We start from the raw sequence: 12686 nt of genomic DNA on the forward strand, positions 1-12686 counted from the left end.
CATTTGTGGGCTTATAACTTGGCTTCTGAATGTCCTAGAGTGATCAGGTTGGTTTTAATGTACTCCAATCAACAGCCCCTACAACCACAAAAAGGAATGCAGTCTTTAGCACTTATGGTTTGTAAATGGCACCCAGAATTATGTTGCACGAAGCACAATTTCACATCATTCTGGGTCCATTTGTGTGAAAACAAGGTCCAGTCAGGCTGAAACGTTACAGGAAGGTAGAATCTATTGAGTTGTAAGTGATCTGAACGTTTCATGATGATAGCACTTTCCTAAGGGGGTCAAACCATGTCCCAAAGGTCACCGGATCTGGTGTCAATTTAAAGAAGTAGTCCAGTTACACATTTGTGGGCTTATAACTTGGCTTCTGAATGTCCTAGAGAGATCAGGTTGGTTTTAATGTACTCCAATCAACAGCCCCTACAACCACAAAAAGGAATGGAGTCATTAGCACTTATGGTTTGTAAATGGCACCCAGAATTACATTGCACGAAGCAAAATTTCACTTCATTCTGGGTCCATTTGTGTGAAAACAAGGTCCAATCAGGCTGAAACGTTACAGGAAGGTAGAATCTATTGAGTTGTAAGTGATCTGAACGTTTCATGATGATAGCACTTTCCTAAGGGGGTCAAACCATGTCCCAAAGGTCACCGGGCCTGGTGTCAATTTAAAGAAGTAGTCCAGTTACACCTTTGTGGGCTTATAACTTGGCTTCTGAATGTCCTAGAGAGGTTAGGTTTGTTTTAGTGTACTCCAATCAAAAGCCCCTACAACCACAAAAAGCAATGGAGTCATTAGCACTTATGGTTTGTAAATGGCACCCAGAATTATGTTGCACGAAGCACAATTTCACATCATTCTGGGTTCATTTGTGTGAAAACAAGGTCCAATCAGGCTGAAACGTTACAGGAAGGTAGAATCTATTGAGTTGTAATTGATCTGAACGTTTCATGATGATAGCACTTTCCTAAGGGGGTCAAACCATGTCCCAAAGGTAGCCGGATCTGGTGTCAATTTAAAGAAGTAGTCCAGTTACACATTTGTGGGCTTATAACTTGGCTTCTGAATGTCCTAGAGAGATCAGGTTGGTTTTAATGTACTCCAATCAACAGCCCCTACAACCACAAAAAGGAATGGAGTCATTAGCACTCATTGTTTGTAAATGCCACCCAGAATTACGTTGCACGAAGCAAAATTTCACTTCATTCTGGGTCCATTTGTGTGAAAACAAGGTCCAATCAGGCTGAAATGTTACAGGAAGGTGGAATCTATTGAGTTGTAAGTGATCTGAACGTTTCATGATGATAGCACTTTCCTAAGGGGGTCAAACCATGTCCCAAAGGTAGCCGGATCTGGTGTCAATTTAAAGAAGTAGTCCAGTTACACATTTGTGGGCTTATAACTTGGCTTCTGAATGTCCTAGAGAGATCAGGTTTGTTTTAATGTACTCCAATCAACAGCACCTACAATCACAAAAAGGACTGGAGTAATTAGCCCTTATGGTTTGTAAATGGCACCCAGAATTATGTTGCACGAAGCACAATTTCACATCATTCTGGGTCCATTTGTGTGAAAACAAGGTCCAATCAGGCTGAAACGTTACAGGAAGGTAGAATCTATTGAGTTGTAAGTGATCTGAACGTTTCATGATGATAGCACTTTCCTAAGGGGTTCAAACCATGTCCCAAAGGTCACCGGGCCTGGTGTCATTTTAAAGAAGTAGTCCAGTTACACCTTTGTGGGCTTATAACTTGGCTTCTGAATGTCCTAGAGAGGTTAGGTTTGTTTTAGTGTACTCCAATCAACAGCCCCTACAACCAAAAAAAGGAATGGAGTCATTAGCACTTATGGTTTGTAAATGGCACCCAGAATTATGTTGCACGAAGCACAATTTCACTTCATTCTGGGTCCATTTGTGTGAAAACAAGGTCCAATCAGGCTGAAACGTTACAGGAAGGTGGAATCTATTGAGTTGTAAGTGATCTGAACGTTTCATGATGATAGCACTTTCCTAAGGGGGTCAAACCATGTCCCAAAGGTAGCCGGATCTGGTGTCAATTTAAATAAGTAGTCCAGTTACACATTTGTGGGCTTATAACTTGGCTTCTGAATGTCCTAGAGTGATCAGGTTGGTTTTAATGTACTCCAATCAACAGCCCCTACAACCACAAAAAGGAATGCAGTCTTTAGCACTTATGGTTTGTAAATGGCACCCAGAATTATGTTGCACGAAGCACAATTTCACATCATTCTGGGTCCATTTGTGTGAAAACAAGGTCCAGTCAGGCTGAAACGTTACAGGAAGGTAGAATCTATTGAGTTGTAAGTGATCTGAACGTTTCATGATGATAGCACTTTCCTAAGGGGGTCAAACCATGTCCCAAAGGTCACCGGATCTGGTGTCAATTTAAAGAAGTAGTCCAGTTACACATTTGTGGGCTTATAACTTGGCTTCTGAATGTCCTAGAGAGATCAGGTTGGTTTTAATGTACTCCAATCAACAGCCCCTACAACCACAAAAAGGAATGGAGTCATTAGCACTTATGGTTTGTAAATGGCACCCAGAATTACATTGCACGAAGCAAAATTTCACTTCATTCTGGGTCCATTTGTGTGAAAACAAGGTCCAATCAGGCTGAAACGTTACAGGAAGGTAGAATCTATTGAGTTGTAAGTGATCTGAACGTTTCATGATGATAGCACTTTCCTAAGGGGGTCAAACCATGTCCCAAAGATCACCGGGCCTGGTGTCAATTTAAAGAAGTAGTCCAGTTACACCTTTGTGGGCTTATAACTTGGCTTCTGAATGTCCTAGAGAGGTTAGGTTTGTTTTAGTGTACTCCAATCAAAAGCCCCTACAACCACAAAAAGCAATGGAGTCATTAGCACTTATGGTTTGTAAATGGCACCCAGAATTATGTTGCACGAAGCACAATTTCACATCATTCTGGGTTCATTTGTGTGAAAACAAGGTCCAATCAGGCTGAAACGTTACAGGAAGGTAGAATCTATTGAGTTGTAAGTGATCTGAACGTTTCATGATGATAGCATTTTCCTAAGGGGGTCAAACCATGTCCCAAAGGTAGCCGGATCTGGTGTCAATTTAAAGAAGTAGTCCAGTTACACATTTGTGGGCTTATAACTTGGCTTCTGAATGTCCTAGAGAGATCAGGTTTGTTTTAATGTACTCCAATCAACAGCACCTACAACCACAAAAAGGAATGGAGTAATTAGCACTTATGGTTTGTAAATGGCACCCAGAATTATGTTGCACGAAGCACAATTTCACATCATTCTGGGTCCATTTGTGTGAAAACAAGGTCCAATCAGGCTGAAACGTTACAGGAAGGTAGAATCTATTGAGTTGTAAGTGATCTGAACGTTTCATGATGATAGCACTTTCCTAAGGGGGTCAAACCATGTCCCAAAGGTCACCGGGCCTGGTGTCACTTTAAAGAAGTAGTCCAGTTACACCTTTGTAGGCTTATAACTTGGCTTCTGAATGTCCTTGAGAGGTTAGGTTTGTTTTAGTGTACTCCAATCAACAGCCCCTACAACCACAAAAAGGAATGGAGTCACTAGCACTTATGGTTTGTAAATGGCACCCAGAATTATGTTGCACGAAGCACAATTTCACATAATTCTGGGTCCATTTGTGTGAAAACAAGGTCCAATCAGGCTAAAACGTTACAGGAAGGTAGAATCTATTGAGTTGTAAGTGATCTGAACGTTTCATGATGATAGCACTTTCCTAAGGGGGTCAAACCATGTCCCAAAGGTCACCGGATCTGGTGTCAATTTAAAGAAGTAGTCCAGTTACACATTTGTGGGCTTATAACTTGGCTTCTGAATGTCCTAGAGAGATCAGGTTTGTTTTTATGTACTCCAATCAACAGCCCCTACAACCACAAAAAGGAATGGAGTCATTAGCACTTATGGTTTGTAAATGGCACCCAGAATTACGTTGCACGAAGCAAAATTTCACTTCATTCTGGGTGTTGGGTATATTTATAAATGTACCTTTTTGAGACCTAAAAGATGCCCATTACACATCATGAATCTCTGTGTTGGTATGTTCATAAAAAGGTTGAGCAAAGATGTTAATTGAGAGAACTCTGTAACTTGAGAAGGTCCGCCTTCTCCCCCCATCCATTTGGTGAATAAAGCCCCTGAAGAACTGGGAGCACAGGGGAGTGACGTGGGGGAAGCCTCGGAGGAGGTTTCTCTGCGTTAACTCTCCATGCATTTGGAGACTCAGGGTAAAATGTCTTCCTTGTTGTCATGTGGGTTTATTTCAGGTTCCAGGGTTATGGAGGTTAAGTATTATCTACCAGATAATTGCAGAATGCAGGTATACAGAGCAGGTGAGGATAAAGCTTTGAGGCTGAAGCAGAATGGGGCCTGGTTGAGCTACACACATGGACATTACAAATAATCAATTTACTCTCTCTCTCTATCAAAGGGCGTGTCGTCCTTTAAGGTAATATGGGATAAAATCAAATTACCTAACAAGTGGTGGAGGATGCGGGCAAGGCAGAGCCGTCGATGGGAAGCTGGCTTCGGGGAGCCGTACAGGCGCCACTTACCTCATCAAAGCCCGGGGAACTAAAATTGTTTCACCGGCCGGCTTTTTAGCCTTGCAGGCAGATTCCCATTCAAGCTCTCGCCTTCCCGAACTCAGGACGAAATTACCACGGAGAGTAGGTTAATTCATTAATTCATTAAGCTAATTCAGTAATTTGTGTCTGTTTCTTTAACCACTGGCAGTGTGGTTTGAGTTGATTGAGGAGGGCCAGTTGCGGCCGTGTGTGTGTGTGAACCTCTTGAGTGTATGAGAAAGTTGATGACCGGAAAAAGACGTGTGAGATTGTTTTGGCTAAAATTGGTTTGAGTCTGTTTCTGGTAAGGGGAGACTGTGGATCAGCTCTGGTGAGCTCTGGAGAGCAGAGTTCCGGTGGGAGTTCGCTTCGCAGTCTGGCAGCTGAATAGCACACTGGGTGAGTAAAAATTAATTGCACTTTTTGTTTTTAACCGTTGGCAGTGTGATTTAAGATTGATGGTGGTGACTGACATTCACGCACAAAAAGACGTTTTTGTGTCCAGCTAGGGGTTGCACATGTAAACCGTGGGGTTGCATTGAAACGTGAACCGGGCTGTATTCCTGCCTTGAAGAGGAGGTTTTAATAAGTCTTGTGTCTGCGTGCACAGGGCGTCCCGCAGAGCTGTGGGTAGTAATTACAGGTGAATGTTCAGGTGCACCTAAAACTGTTGCTAAACCAGCGCTGCATTAAAGCAGCCGCGGATGGTTAATACACGCAGCATGTAAGTGCTGGAGTCGATTGGAGTGGTTTGATGCTGAAATCACACTGCCGCAGGGAATTGTTTAAATATTTTATGGTGCAACAAGGTACACAAAATTTGATTGGCTTAAAAGATCTTAAATCGGTCTAAAATTCCCGGTCTGTGTTATTTGTGTTGTGATTTTTCTGGTGCCATGGGGCTGCGTTCCATTTTTGTGGGTGGACTTGCCGGTTTCCGTGTTGTGTATTGTTGAAAGGTGACGCTGAGGACTGGCATGTTAATTTCTGACAGAGTTTTGCTCCATCTGTGTATGAGTAAAGGTTTTGGGCCTAACCGGATCTGGTCTGATCTGGGGGGGTTGTGTCCAAGTTCTGAATGTGTGTGAGTGAAAGCCTGCAGGTCAGTTTCTGTTTGTGTGTGTGTGTGAGAGAAGTTTTGGGCCAAGGTTCTGAAGCCTGAATGTGTGTGTCTCGGCCGATCTCTGAGTGAGTGGACGGTCCAAATGCATGATAATGTGTGTGACTGAGGCTTTGAGCCTAGTTTGTTCTGTGTGAAACCTGCAGATTCTAGATAGTCTATGTTCTATGTTTCTGTTTTGTTCTGTGTTGTCTTGTTCTTTATTCTGTACATGTATGAATAAGACTAACATCCTGTGATGTGTAAGTGTGGGTCAGAAGGCTCAGGTGTGTGTGTGTGTATGTGTTTCCTAAGAGATGCTGGAGAAATAGAAGAAAGGAAAAGGAGGGGTGAAGGTTTGAGGGGGTGTATGAAGATACAACGAAGTGTTATGGGGGATGGTTTTGATAAGGCTGCAGGCCACTAACTGTTTGATGGTTTGGTTAGGAAGAAATGAAAGGTTAGCAGAGAAGGTTAAGGAAAAAAAGCAGACAGATGGAGAAAAGACAGAATTAAAGAAATGGTTGAAGAAACAGAGAAGGCAAATAGACAGTTTAAAGAAATGGTTGAGGAAAAGAGAGAAGGCAAAAAGGAAGTTTTAAAGAAATGTTTGAGGTGTGATGATTAGCTAAATACTATCTGAAAAAGTCATTGCTTTTATCTGCATGATAACTCGTACTAAACTAGTAAACAAAATGACTTGCGTAGATAGAATGTTAAGGAAATACAGTTAAGCAGGGATAAATACATCCGTCCTAAGTAAATAACTCCTTCAGCTTTACAGGCTGAATGAATGCCCAAATAAGATGGAGATGATTCACGCGATTGCCTCAAGTTAAATTAGATATTCTGGTCTACAGGCCTTTTATTATTTTATTAAAATAAATAAATACTCTTTCTAAAAGATCATGTAGTTAGACCTAAGTAGTTCCCCTAATCTTTTATTGAGGAATTTGACCCCAAATTACAGAATTAGAAGGGAAAATTCATGATTTTGTGTTATAAGAGGCACATAACCTTACAACTAGCTTATGCCATTTTAAAATGACAGACTCTTTGCTTATAGCTCTGGTAGATTAGCTGTGCAGCAGCTACTCTGGATCCGAAGATACCTTTTGCTCATGAACCAAGATTAAAAATACAACTTTTCAGTTTTACTTTAGTGGGTTATGATCTTAGGTAAATAGAATTCTACACTATGCAGTAACAGTTTTTTATCTCAGCATTTTATCATATGACTAAATCATGTTAAACTTGGTGTTTCTGCCATAAGACTGGCTTTACAGGAGGGTGTTTAGATTTTTTATGAACCGTAAAAACTTCCCGTTAAATGTGTCTTATCGACCATTGATAGATTTAATTTAATAACATGATTGAATCAACACGGTGCTAGATTTTTCCTGTATGCTATTTCTATGCAAATCTTGTTTGAAATGTAAACATCAACTCAGCCCCTACAGACCATAATGCTGATCGTAGTATGTTATTTTACTCAACAGTAAGGCTGTTTTGTAACTATTTCAACATTTGAGCTATTACCATCATTTATTTTCTGTTTGGGTTATAAGGTTTAATAAATCTGAGTGACTTCCTTTTGATTAATTTAGATCCTGTAAATGTGTGAGAACCCTACCTCCACAGGAGGGGGTGGTGTAACTGATAAAGTTTTGATTACCTTACAAGGTGGAGATGGGCTGGTTCATTTAAATTAGAATGCCTTTTGCCTGAATGCAAATGTGTGAGCCTAAGCAACTAAATCAAGGCTAGACTAGAAGACTCTAGGGTCCTTTTGTGAAAAACCTCTTTGAAGCCTCTGTGACGTGATTGTGTAAACTCCGCCTTAGTGTGATAGAATCTCTGATTAACTCCTTTTGAGACAAGCTAGTTTTAAAGAATTTGGATGTGTTTTATTTTGTTTGTGAAAATTTAGGACAGACCATATCTGACTATTTTCATGCTAAACCAGACATCAATGTTTATTAATTTAAACAATTAGGCAGCACAACTTTTGGGTACACTGTTTTCCTAAATGCAAATTGTTCCCTAGGCAAGACAGGCTGGGAGACTCCTTGATTTGTGTCCTGCTGTGATGTGATGATGGGAACTCGATTAACAGGTGATAAAGATCAGTGGCTGGCTGCATTGGTTCCTGCAGAAAACATCAGAGGACACAGATCGGGGACAAGACGCTTTGTGCCCCATTGACCCTCAACAACCAGGAAGGTATTGTGATTGCAACACAAGATGGTTTGCTATGTCCTGTCCTGATACTCTCCGAATGCAGGAATGGCTCAGACTCAGGAGAAGAGTGTCGATGAAAAGACTTCAGAGGATCTGAGTTCCTTTGAGCAAGCAGCTGTGGAAGTTGAACGCATGTCTAACAGAATGCAAATTGGTCTGTGCCTGTGGCATCCTGCTGTGGGTCTTTGAAACGTTTGTGACTTGTAGGTGTGTTGAAAAGGAGGTGGAGCCCACAATCCAAGATGGAGGAAGCACGAAAGACGTGGCTAACTGCTGACTTGCAGTCCAAGACGGAAGTGATACAAACCACCGTCACCGGCTGAGCTAATGTTAAACCACAAACCAAGTGGATCAGTTAGCCCAAACCGGTACCAACCTGTAAGCTGATGTAAAACCACAAAACCCGCTGTGGGCCAGTCAGCTCTCTCAGGAAGTGACCTGCGTCGACACGTCAGCGGGACGACGCAAAGCTGAGAGCACAGTGTGACCGAGATATCACACCTGAACTGGAGATGAGGTGCAGAGGTCAAACACCAACTTCAGGAGGGAACCAGAACTGCAGGTCAGCCAGCCACAGAAAACTCAAAACCTGTGACACCTGTTCAGTCCTACAAGCGATCGATTGCAGCACAGGAGGTAACGACGGATGTGGAGCAGAAGATCCACAAGTGTTTGATGACAAATGATATGGGTTACTTTAATAAAGCTAGGAATTCAAGATTATTATGTAGGTTTTTGTTGTCTAGTTTATTCATTCCTAATTCCAGGTTTTAACTCTTGCTCTGGGTTTTGTTGACAGGATAATCATTGCTCAAAGGTAGCATTCAGGGGGGATAAGTTAATGAAGCTAGAAATACAGGATAAAATTGGGTTTGATGTCTGGTTTAATGTTGGAACTAAAATCCGATTGATTAATTGGTCTTTTCAAATTCCAGGTTAGGTGTGTCCTAGTTTCATGTTAATGTTGTTTTATTGGTTTAATCTTTTATTGCTCAAAAGGTCACATCAGGAGGGAATGTTGGGTATATTTATAAATGTACCTTTTTGAGACCTAAAAGATGCCCATTACACATCATGAATCTCTGTGTTGGTATGTTCATAAAAAGGTTGAGCAAAGATGTTAATTGAGAGAACTCTGTAACTTGAGAAGGTCCGCCTTCTCCCCCCATCCATTTGGTGAATAAAGCCCCTGAAGAACTGGGAGCACAGGGGAGTGACGTGGGGGAAGCCTCGGAGGAGGTTTCTCTGCGTTAACTCTCCATGCATTTGGAGACTCAGGGTAAAATGTCTTCCTTGTTGTCATGTGGGTTTATTTCAGGTTCCAGGGTTATGGAGGTTAAGTATTATCTACCAGATAATTGCAGAATGCAGGTATACAGAGCAGGTGAGGATAAAGCTTTGAGGCTGAAGCAGAATGGGGCCTGGTTGAGCTACACACATGGACATTACAAATAATCAATTTACTCTCTCTCTCTATCAAAGGGTGTGTCGTCCTTTAAGGTAATATGGGATAAAATCAAATTACCTAACACTGGGTCAATTTGTGTGAAAACAAGGTCCAATCAGGCTGAAACGTTACAGGAAGGTAGAATCTATTGAGTTGTAAGGGATCTGAACGTTTCATTATGATAGCACTTTCCTAAGGGGGTCAAACCATGTCCCAAAGGTCACCGGATCTGGTGTCAATTTAAAGAAGTAGTCCAGTTACACATTTGTGGGCTTATAACTTGGCTTCTGAATGTCCTAGAGAGATCAGGTATGTTTTAATGTACTCCAATCAACAGCCCCTACAACCACAAAAAGGAATGGAGTCATTAGCACTTATGGTTTGTAAATGGCACCCAGAATTATGTTGCACGAAGCACAATTTCTCATCATTCTGGGTCCATTTGTGTGAAAACAAGGTCCAATCAGGCTGAAACGTTACAGGAAGGTAGAATCTATTGAGTTGTAAGTGATCTGAACGTTTCATGATGATAGCACTTTCCTAATGGGGTCAAACCATGTCCCAAAGGTCACCGGATCTGGTGTCAATTTAAAGAAGTAGTCCAGATACACATTTGTGGGCTTTTAACTTGGCTTCTGAATGTCCTAGAGAGATCAGGTTTGTTTTAATGTACTCCAATCAACAGCCCCTACAACCACAAAAAGGAATGGAGTCATTAGCACTTATGGTTTGTACAGAATTATGTTGCACGAAGCACAATTTCACTTCATTCTGGGTCCATTTGTGTGAAAACAAGGTCCAATCAGGCTGAAACGTTACAGGAAGGTAGAATCTATTGAGTTGTAAGTGATCTGAACGTTTCATGATGATAGCACTTTCCTAAGGGGGTCAAACCATGTCCCAAAGGTCACCGGATCTGGTGTCAATTTAAAGAAGTAGTCCAGTTACACATTTGTGGGCTTATAACTTGGCTTCTGAATGTCCTAGAGAGATCAGGTTTGTTTTAATGTACTCCAATCAACAGCCCCTACAACCACAAAAAGGAATGGAGTCATTAGCACTTATGGTTTGTAAATGGCACCCAGAATTCATTCTCGTATTAGAACTCAGTTCATCCAGTTAAAATCCTTTACCTCAGAACCCTCCCCAGTCAAGTCAGGTGTGCCCCAGGGCTCTGTCCTGGGGCCCCTCCTCTTCATAGTATATCTCCTCCCTATCGGCAAAATCTTCCGCAAATTCAATATCCAGTTTCACTGCTTTGCAGATGACACCCAGCTCTACATTTCCAGTAAGCCCAACTCAACTCTCCCACCATCCTCCCTTACACTCTGCCTCTCTGAAATCAAATCATGGTTCACCTCTAATTTCCTCAAACTCAACGGCAATAAAACTGAACTTCTTCTAGTTGGCACTAACTCCACCCTCTCAACATCTGACAGCTTTTCTTTAACTATTGACAGTGCCACAGTCTCCCCCTCACCTCATGTCAAGAGTCTGGGTGTCATTCTCGACAGCTCCCTTTCTTTTCAGGCTCACATTAATAACTTAATTCGGTCAGCATACTTCCATCTACGTTCCATAAACCGTCTTCGTCCCTCACTGACCCCTCACACTGCCGCTATTCTCGTCCACAGCCTCGTCACCTCCCGTATCGACTATTGCAATTCACTTCTTTATGGTCTCCCCAACAAAGTCCTTCATAAACTGCAACTGGTCCAGAATTCAGCAGCCCGTATTATCACCAGAACCCCTTCCTTTCACCACATCACGCCGGTTCTCCAGCAGCTCCACTGGCTCCCAGTTAAATTCAGGTCCATCTTCAAAATTCTCCTCCATACCTTCAAAGCAATCCACAACCTCTCTCCTCCATATATCTCAGACCTTATAAGTATTCACACCTCGTCCCGTTCACTCAGATCTTCTTCTTCCATCCATCTTGCGGTTCCTTCTGCCCGTCTCGCTACCATGGGGAGCAGAGCTTTCAGCCGCTCTGCTCCTCGACTCTGGAACTCACTTCCCCCAGACATCAGGAACATCGACAGTTTTACCCTTTTCCAATCAAAACTCAAAACACACATGTTTAAATCTGCCTACAACCTCTGATTTTATTGAAATGTTTCTCTCTGTTTTTTCTTCTTTGGGTTTTATTATTGTTTTATTGTATTTTATTACGTGTTTTGTGTAAAGTGACCTTGGGTGTCCTGAAAGGCGCTTTGAAATAAAATGTATTATTATTATTATTATAATTACGTTGCACGAAGCAAAATTTCACTTCATTCTGGGTCCATTTGTGTGAAAACAAGGTCCAATCAGGCTGAAACGCTACAAGAAGGTAGAATCTTTTGAGTTGTAAGTGATCTCAACGTTTCAAGATGATCGCACATTCCTATAGGGGGTAAAACCATGTCCCAAAGGTCACCGGGCCTGGTGTCACTTTAAAGAAGTAGTCCAGTTACACCTTTGTGGGCTTATAACTTGGCTTCAGAATTTCCTAGAGAGGTTAGGTTTGTTTTAGTGTACTCCAATCAAAAGCCCCTACAACCACAAAAAGGAATGGAGTCATTAGCACTTATGGTTTGTAAATGGCACCCAGAATTATGTTGCACGAAGCACAATTTCACATCATTCTGGGTTCATTTGTGTGAAAACAAGGTCCAATCAGGCTGAAACGTTACAGGAAGGTAGAATCTATTGAGTTGTAAGTGATCTGAACGTTTCATGATGATAGCACTTTCCTAAGGGGGTCAAACCATGTCCCAAAGGTCACCGGATCTGGTGTCAATTTAAAGAAGTAGTCCAGTTACACATTTGTGGGCTTATAACTTGGCTTCTGAATGTCCTAGAGAGATCAGGTTTGTTTTAATGTACTCCAATCAACAGCCCCTACAACCACAAAAAGGAATGGAGTAATTAGCACTTATGGTTTGTAAATGGCACCCAGAATTATGTTGCACGAAGCACAATTTCACATCATTCTGGGTCCATTTGTGTGAAAACAAGGTCCAATCAGGCTGAAACGTTACAGGAAGGTAGAATCTATTGAGTTGTAAGTGATCTGAACGTTTCATGATGATAGCACTTTCCTAAGGGGGGTCAAACCATGTCCCAAAGGTCACCGGGCCTGGTGTCACTTTAAAGAAGTAGTCCAGTTACACCTTTGTGGGCTTATAACTTGGCTTCTGAATGTCCTAGAGAGGTTAGGTTTGTTTTAGTGTACTCCAATCAACAGCCCCTACAACCACAAAAAGGAATGGAGTCATTAGCACTTATGGTTTGTAAATGGCACCCAGAATT

At 41.8% G+C, this 12686-nt stretch overlaps 1 long non-coding RNA gene across 1 annotated transcript; it reads left to right on the forward strand.

Moving 5' to 3' along the window:
• Positions 1 to 4540: 4540 nt before the first annotated feature.
• On the forward strand, positions 4541 to 9234 carry LOC139073056 (uncharacterized). The gene is made up of 2 exons (XR_011521866.1): positions 4541 to 5004; positions 7752 to 9234. It is a non-coding gene; the product is annotated as an uncharacterized lncRNA (long non-coding RNA).
• The last annotated feature ends 3452 nt before the right edge of the window (positions 9235 to 12686 follow it).

The sequence above is a fragment of the Nothobranchius furzeri genome, chromosome 11, assembly GCF_043380555.1.
Source record: "Nothobranchius furzeri strain GRZ-AD chromosome 11, NfurGRZ-RIMD1, whole genome shotgun sequence".
Lineage (NCBI taxonomy): Eukaryota > Metazoa > Chordata > Actinopteri > Cyprinodontiformes > Nothobranchiidae > Nothobranchius > Nothobranchius furzeri.